The sequence below is a fragment of the Magnolia sinica genome, chromosome 5 (assembly GCF_029962835.1).
Source record: "Magnolia sinica isolate HGM2019 chromosome 5, MsV1, whole genome shotgun sequence".
Lineage (NCBI taxonomy): Eukaryota > Viridiplantae > Streptophyta > Magnoliopsida > Magnoliales > Magnoliaceae > Magnolia > Magnolia sinica.
The window spans coordinates 97716863-97726440 of NC_080577.1; positions in this window are offsets into that span (position 1 = coordinate 97716863).

Sequence of the window (9578 nt, forward strand, 5' to 3'; positions counted from 1 at the left end):
TCAGATAACCAACAACTTTGAGATTTTTCTGGCTTAACCTCAAATAAAACCAAACAATGTAAATTACACAAATTGTAAAATACCTAATTTTCTCCTTCGTTGTAGCAGCCCAGAAGAACTAAGTCAGAGTAGAGATTTGAATGTCAAAGTTCAATGTCCAATACTCACTTTATAATGGTTCTAGGTTCTAATTGATTTTAAATTAAAACAAAAGGGCTAGCTCTAATTGATTTTGATTCCAAAAAAAAGAAAATAACAATTCCTCTTTTCAGAATAGATTGGAATGCAAGAAACAAAATTAATTAACAAAGCTAAAGAAAGAGAATATTAAATATGCATACTTAGCTTAAATGGAGCACCGACTTTTCTCTCAGAAGACCGAATTAAATTAACTTGAATTGCCTTTTTTATTCTAAGATTCGTACTCTATTTATAGGTGAGCAAATCACGTCTTCGACTGGTCTAAGGACCTCTACGACTGGTTGTAGAACCAACAAATATTTAAAAATTCGGGCGTGATAAGATTTGACAGTTTCATGACTGGTCGTAGGTTTCCTTTTACTGGTCGTAGGATCCCTTCGACTGGTCATAGGTGGCCGAATTTCAACGCTGATCTTTGAGTCGTAGGTCTACGACAGGTCGAAGATGCAGTCAACACTGTTCCTACGACTGGTCGAACAGTCCCCAAGACTAGTCGAAGCCTAACAGAAAATTTCTGATTTTTGTAACAAACTTACGACTGATCTAGGAAATGTTTAGACAGGTCGAAGCAATGCTAGGACTAGTCGAAAAAAGTCTCGGACTAGTCTTAGAACAGACCAAACTCACTTATATAAAACATATGAATTATGTATCCAAAATGGCCTACTCTAAAGGTCAACCTAAGGTAAGTCATACCTCAATAGTGAAGTAAGGACATTGAAAGTTTAGAAACGAGTGACCTTTGAAAGTAATGGAGCTTGAAGTCTAGATGTCATTTAAACTTGAGAGCTTTTTGAGATCTTGAAATTGAACTTGAAAGCTTCTTGAGATCTTGAGGTTGAACTTGAAAGCTTCTTAAGATTCTTGACTTGTGAACAGTGCTTGTCAAACTAAGTTGATCTTGAGTAGAGCATTGTTCTTCACAAATATAAGGTTCATAACAGTGTCTTTGGCACCACAAATTCGACAACCACAAAGGGCTATAAACTATGGCACTTACAATCTTCCCCTTTGTCAAATTAGTGACAAAGCACACTTTCAAGATATGTTATATAACTCAGAATATCTGATTAAAGAATCATACACCAGTTGTTATCAACCGGCATCCTGCAGACTTGTAAATCAATATTCAGTCCACCTTTGCACACCTCTGCACATACTCCCTCTGAGTAACATACTCATAAAACACGATACAAAACAATGCCAGTCCCTCCTCATAACAACATCCATATCCATATACATATTCATAATATCCATAACATATCCATACTCCCCCTTTTTGTCACAATATGACAAAGGAAGCACAAAATAGATGGCTGAGGAGAAATAATCAATGAGAAATATGAGAGGTAACTAGTCAATATATGAGAACATAGCATAAGCAACCCACATAATTCATATACTGAGCTAAGTTAAAGAGAGTGACAAACTCAAAAACTAGTTAAGAGTAATAAAGTTATTACAGACTAGTAAACTTAAAAATACTAATCTGACCCAGATGAAGGAGCAGAAATGGAAGGATCAAGTTGATGCATGCCTTTGTTCAAGCGCCTAAGATATTTATACATATATTTGAACTGTAAATCATGGGCAACAGACATGTTTTCCATCTTAATGTTTAGATTCTCAACTTTATCCTCCAATGCACTCAGACGTGCATCAAATGAAGAAGGCTCATAATTTGGATCATTTGTAGAATCAGACTCAATTTCTTTAAAAATATCATCCATGTTAATATCATCAGGAGGAAGATCACCAGCTTCTTCCTCATGTTCAGCTTCAGCACAGCCAACACCATCACCTTGGCCAGGAAAGAAATCCAACTTCATCTTATTGATATTGGAATTGTTAAATATCAGATGATGGATAGGGGTCTCTCCAACTGGCATGTCGACTGACATATGTGTAGCCAACACAGTCATCAAATATCCAAACGGAATGTCACTGTGACCAGGATGGAGTCGAAACTGAATGATGAAGTGACAAATCAAGGATGGTAAACAAATGTTAACCCCACTGACAATAGAATGAAGAATATGAACCATGAAGGACGTCAATTCAGATTTATTACCTGACCTAGGATACAAATTAGACACAAAGATTTTATGAAGAACTCTATATTTCGGTAACAAATATTTTGAAGGAAGCGCATTCCCTTTATGCATCCATTGTACATCCAAATTGCAAAAGTCCTTAGTCAGCATACGTTTTTCAGCGACAGAGGGTTTATCAGATAAAGTATGGATGGGAATACCTTCATCATTAACTGTAATATCCATAAGGGCTGAAATCAAATGACGATCAACTTCAAATGGCCCTTCTCTTGTAGAGATAGAAAAAGTTAAATTTTCCAGTGAGAAAGCACATATGCAAGCAAACATGGATTGGGCAATGGACTGGTATGCTGGCCCACCCCAAAAGAATAAGTTATTCCAACCTACAGATTGGAGCATAGGAAAAATATCAAAAGGAGCAACATGATTAATATCACCTGGATGCTCAACAATAACATTACGCAATCTTATGCCCCGAACATAAGATGGATTGTCCTCACGATCCCTAAGATGACGCTTAGTGATAGGGCTAATCTGGAAGAAGAAGACGGACCACGGGACGTTGATTTTCTTCCTTTAGAAGCCATATGCAACAAAGATTTTAAGGAAATAGAGAGTTGTAAAGGATTGAGAAAAGGGTTTTCTCAAATCAGATTTTTCAAAAGAAAAACCCCAAATCTCAACTAATTTCGAAATAGACAACTCCAAGAGAGAAATAAAAGCAATCTAAACACAAATCTACAAGCAAAATGCAAATGAAGCATTAACCTTGAAGATTTTGGAAGATAGGTTCGACTAGTCGTGTGTCGGCTTGTTAGAAAGTGAAGTTGAAATGAAGAAGAAGACGATTTCCCCTAAATTTTAAGTGAATCCATGCGATTCACGACTGGTCGTGGATATACACGACTGGTCGTAGCACGACTGGTTATGGATACTCACGACTGGTCGAGTACAGGCCAAAAAATCTGATTTTTACATATTTTTCAAGATTTGAAAACTAAACTAGCAAATATATATACTATGATACAAATAGGCATAATTAATCATTTTAAAATGCACATGCCAAGATCAAATTTCATTTTGTTAAACCTGCTTTTATTGAGCGCTTTAGTGAAAATATCAGCATGTTGATTCTCGGTAGGGATATATTTCAAAGATATAACCTTTTCTTCAACTAATTCCCGAATATAATGAAATCTAATATCAATGTGCTTAGTACGAGAATGTTGAATTGAATTTTTCAAAATATTTATGGCACTGGAATTATCACAATATAATAACATAGAATCATGTTTAATTCCATAATTACTTAGCATACATTTCATCCAAACAAGCTATGTGCACGCATTACCAGCTGCGATATATTCAGCTTCAGCTGTTAAAAGTGATATAGAACTTTGTTTCTTGCTAAACCAAGAAACTAAACAATTTTTGATATAAAAATAACCACCACTGGTTGATTTTTGATCATCCAGATTAGCAACCCAGTCAGCATCCGAGTACTCAGCTAATTGAACACTAGTCTCATGAGGATACCAGTGGCCGAGATTAACAGTACTTGTGACATATCGTATAATCCGCTTGACAGCAATCAAGTACGACTCTTTTGGTTCAAATTGATATCTAGCGCAAATACCAACACTTAGAGCGATATCGGGTCTACTAGCAGTTAAATACAATAGCTACCAATCATACTCCGATATAGTTTCGGATCCACATTTTTACCTGCAGAATCTTTTGAGAGTTTCAAGGTTGTACTCATAGGAGTATCAAAGTTCTTACCATTCTCAAATCTAAATCTCTTAATCAAGTTCATAGCATATTTAGATTAAGAAATGAACATTCCATCAGGTTTTTATTTTACTTGTAACCCGAGAAAATAATTCAATTCCCCAACCAAGCTCATTTCAAACTAAGATTTCATCAAATCTGCAAACTCAATAGTCATGTCAGTACAGGTAGATCCATAAATGATATCATCAATATAGATTTGTACTAATAAGATGTGATCCTTATGTTTTTTAATAAACAGAGTTTTATCAACACATCCCATTTGAAAATTATGGCTTAATAGAAACTTTGTTAGTTTCTCGTACCATGCCCTAGGAGCTTGTTTTAAGCCGTAAAGTGCCTTTTTAAAATGATACACATGATCAGTATTTTTAGGGTCTTCAAAACTCATTAGTTGTTCAACATAAACTTCTTCATGCAGATCGCCATTTAAAAATGCACTTTTCATATCCATTTGGTAAATCTTAAACTTTCTAAAACACGCAATGGATATAAAGAGTCTGATTGATTCAAGACATGCTACTGGTGCAAAGGTTTCATCATAGTCAATACTTTCAATTTGAGTGTAACCTTGTACCACTAGTCTTGCCTTGTTTCTAATTATATTACCAAGTTCGTCAGACTTATTTTTGAAAATTCATTTGGTTCCAATGATGTATTTATCTTTAGGTCTAGGTACAAGATACCAAACATCATTTCTCACAAATTGGTTATGTTCTTCTTGCATCGCAACAATTCAGTTTTCATCAGCAAGAGCTTCTTTTACGCTAGATGGTTCTATCTGGGATGTAAAACATACGTAATTGCATATATCCTCAAGTTGTCTATGGGTACGAACACTAGTGAGAGGATTTCCAAGAATCTGTATGGTTGGATGATCTTTAACAGTCCTCAGTTCAGAATCAGTCTGATTAGATGAAGTATCAGGTTTATCAATTACAAGAACTTCATCATTATCTGAACTTGAGACAGGTGTGCTTAAGTGATCATCAATGACTACATTGATGGACTCTTGAATCACACTGGTCCTTTTGTTCAGAACCCTATAAGCTTGACTGTTTAAAGAATATCCTAGAAAGATCCCTTCATCACTCTTCGTATCAAACTTTTTCAAATTTTCACGATCTCGTAAAATATAGCACTTGCTGCCAAAAACTCGAAAGTATTTGACAGTAGGCTTTTTATCGAACCACATTTTGTAAGCCGTTTTATTATTAACTTTACTAGTATAAACCCGGTTAATAATATCGCAAGATGTATTGACCGCTTCAGCCCAATGATTCTTAGAGAGTTTCATACTGTTCAACATGACACTGGCCATTTCTTGAAGCACTCTATTTTTCCTTTCAACAATACCATTTTGTTGTAGAGTTTTGGGCGCTGAGAATTCATGTAATATTCCCTGGTCACTACAGAACTTCTCAAAACCGCTATTCTCAAATTCAGATCCATGATCACTACGAATCTTACTGACTTGAGAACCTTTTTCAGTTTGAATCCTTTTGAGAACCTTTTTTTACTTCTTCAAGGGTTTCTGATTTGTCCCTTAAGAAGACAAACCATGTATATCTGGTAAAGTCATCTACTATTATCAAAATATATCTTTTGCCACCTCGACTTTTCGTCCTGGTAGGTCCTACTAGATCCATATGGAGAAGCTCGAGTGGTCTTGATGTGGTATTGAAATTCACCTTTTTGTGTGAGTTCCTTGTTTGTTTGCCAATCTGGCATTCACCATATATTTTATCTAATTTTTGTAGTCTGGGTAAACCTCTTATAAGTTTCTGTTTGCTCAATCTATATAGATTTTGGTAGTGTACATGTCCAAGACGTTTGTACCATAAGTCAGTCTCATCTGTATGGACCATGTAACACGATTGATTAGATGAGCTAGATTCGCTAATAATATATCAGTTTTCAGACGTTCTACGTCCAGTTAATATTACTGAACCCTTATTGTTTAGAATCTCACAGCTTTGATTAGAAAACCGTACACTATGGTTATTATCACAAATCTGAGATATGCTTAGAAGATTATGTTTCAGTCCTTCAACATACAATACATTTTTAATCAAAGGAAGGTTATAGAGTTGAACCGTACCTTGGCCCATAATCTTGTAATTGCTGCCATCTCTAAATGTGACTGAACCATCAGTCATGTCTTTGAGATCGGTGAATAAACCTTTATCACCAGTCATATGCCTTGAGCATCCACTGTCTAGGTACCACTTTGAATGGCTTATTGCTTTGAAAGCGGTGTGAGCAACCAAGCAGGCAACTTTAGGAACCCATTTTAGAACTGTTTTGAATTTAGGAGTATAGTTGGTCTTCTTCTGACTGATGTTGTAAGAATGAGCTATTGAGTTAGATTTTAAGAGCTCCTTGAGTAAATCTACTATCTTTTCAGTAAGAGGGTTTCGATTCTGATTTTTAAAATTAACATGGCTGCTTTTAGGTTTTTGAAAAGTTTTTATATTTTTAGAAAAACCTTGATAAGTACTTTTTCCTTTTGAGTTTGAGGACTCTCCTTTCACAAACTTGGGAGGAGTATACTTTTGTTTAGGAGGTATATTCTTATCATAGCCCAATCTGAATCGATCGCCACTTTTTCTTGATCCGGATAATAGTTTTTCTAACTTTGGATCACCTTGGGCATACATCCATGCATCCTTTAAACTCAGAAGAGAAGATACTTCATTTTTAAGTATCTCATTTTCAGATTTCAGATTTTCAATCAGCGATGTTTTGAATTCTAAATCGCATATTAATTTTTCAAAACAATCTGAAATTTGGAATTTTTCTAAAACAAGTGATTCAAAACATTCTTTGAGTTTTAAAAACTTTTCTTTTTGAAGTTTAAGTTAGACAGCAATTTTACAACTTTCCTTGTATAGGGCATTGTAAGCATCTTGAAGATCATCTTCATTTTCATAATCACTATTCAGATTTTCTTTGCTAGTCGAATCATCATGATATGAAAAAGTGAATTTGGCTAGAGTTATAAGGGCTTTAACTTTACTGCCCGACTCGGTTTCAGCATCTTCTGATTCAGAAGAAGCTTCAGAATCAGATGATTCATCCCAAGTAGCCAACATACCCTTTCTTTTTATTTTGTCCTTTTTAGGACATTTGTTTGCTAAGTGCTCATACTCTTGGCAGTTGTAACATTGACTATCTTTCAAAGACTTTCAACTTTTAGATCTAGGTTTAGATCTTTTCTTATCATTTGATTTTTGAAAATCTACCCTTTTCTTGCTTTTGAAAATCTTATAAAATTTCTTCGCTAAAAGAGTCATATCGGCTTCAGAATTTTCTAAATCCGAGTTTTCTTGAGAAATACCTTTAGAAGATTTGAGAGCAATAGATTTACTTTTAGGAGCTTTAAAGTTTAACTCATAGGTTTGTAGAGAGCCAACTAGTTCTTCTACCCTCATATTATCCGTATTACGAAGTTCCTGGATCGTGGTTACCTTAGAGTTGAACCATTCAGGAAGTGAGCGTAGTATCTTTGAACACACTTTACTTTCTGGGATTTTATTGCCAAGACCCCACATTGAGTTTACAATGTCATTTAATCTTGTGTAAAAGTCCATAAACATTTTATTTTCATCCATATGAATTTCTTCAAATTTGGTTGTGAGGAGTTGGACTTTAGATTTTTTGACAATTGTAGTACTCTCGTGTGTCATTTCTAATATATCTTAGGCTTGCTTTGCAGTATCACAAGATATGATTCTTTTGAACTCATCTGGTGATAGTGCGCAAGTGATTGCATTTAGTGCTTTTGCATTGGCACTACTCTCATTTTTCTAAAGGGTGGTCCATGAGAAATATGGTGTTACTCTTATTGATTTTGAACCATCAATACTAGTCACTTCAGTGGTAGGTGGGTTCCATTCAGTCATTGTGGCTTGCCACACACTCCCATCCATTGATTTGAGGAAGATCCTCATCCAGGCTTTCCAATGGGCATAATTGGAGCCATCAAAGGGTGGAGGCCTAGTGACTGATGGGCTATCAAAATTTGACATCTTATATATATAGCTCAGATCGTTAGCTCAGGAATTAAATCCAAATAAAAAATAATAAGAACGAGCTATTAGGCTTTGATACCACTTGAAATGGCTAAGCTATATGTCCAAGAGGGGGGGTGAATAGGACTATGCCAAATTAAATTTAAATACTGCGGAATATGAAACAAAGATAGATAGCACTATACACCAATCACAGTATAGAAATGGAAAGCAACCTAAATTAGAGAAATTGAAACAAAAATTATTCTAAAGACAACCTTACACCAAAAACCAAAGTTTATGGTAGGACAACCTTATTTCTAGAACAAATAGAGAAACAGAAGCTCAACGTAATAAAGAGATAGTAAAAATATATTGCTGAAATGAAAATCTAAATTATTACAACATTCCTCACTGAGCTTGAAATGTAAAATATACAACATTCTCATCCACATACATTCCACAATTTTGAATGATAAAAGATAGGAAATATAAATCACACATCCACAACACAAAGAATTATAGTGGTTCGCCTGTGTGTTCACTAACTGTTAAACAACAGCCACGCAGAATGCTACTCCACTCCTAATATCCTCACAGGGGATATTATAGTGGTTCTACGACCAGTCGCAGGGGATATTAGCGTTCACTATCAAATAGGTTTTCACAGGTTCACCTAAAACCTTCACAATTATGTCTTTTTCAAAGGGCTTACACAATTCAAAAACCCTTACTTCTAAGTTTTCTGGCTCTCCTCGGATAACCAAAAAATTTGAGATTTTTCTGGCTTAACCTCAAATAAAACCAAACAATGTAAATTACATAAATTGTAAAATACCTGATTTTCTCCTTCGTTGTAGCAGCCCAGAAGAACCAAGTCGGAGTAGAGATTTGAATGTCAAAGTTCAATGTCCAATACTCACTTTATAATGGTTCTAGGTTCTAATTGATTTTAAATTAAAACAAAAGGGCTAGCTCTAATTGATTTTGATTCCTGAAAAAGGAAAACAACAATTCCTCTTTTCAGATTAGATTGGAATGCAAGAAACAAAATCAATTAACAAAGCTAAAGAAGGAGAATATTAAATATGCACACTTAGCTTAAATGGAGCACCGACTTATCTCTCAGAAGACCGAATTAAATTAACTTGAATTGCCTTTTTTATTTTGAGATTCGTGCTCTATTTATAGGTGAGCAAATCACATCTTCGACTGGTCTAAGGACCTCTACGACTGGTCGTAGAACCAACAGATATTTAAAAATTCGGACGCGATAAGATTTGACAGTTTCACGACTGGTCATAGGTCTCCTTCGACTGGTCGTAGGATCCCTTCGACTGGTCGTAGGTGGCCGAATTTCAACGCTGATTTTTGAGTCGTAGATCTACGATAGGTCATAAATGCAGTCGACACTGTTCCTACGACTGGTCGAACAGTCCCCAGGACTAGTCGAAGCCTAACAGAAAATTTTTAATTTTTGTAACAAACTTACGACTGATCCAAAGAATGTTTAAACAGG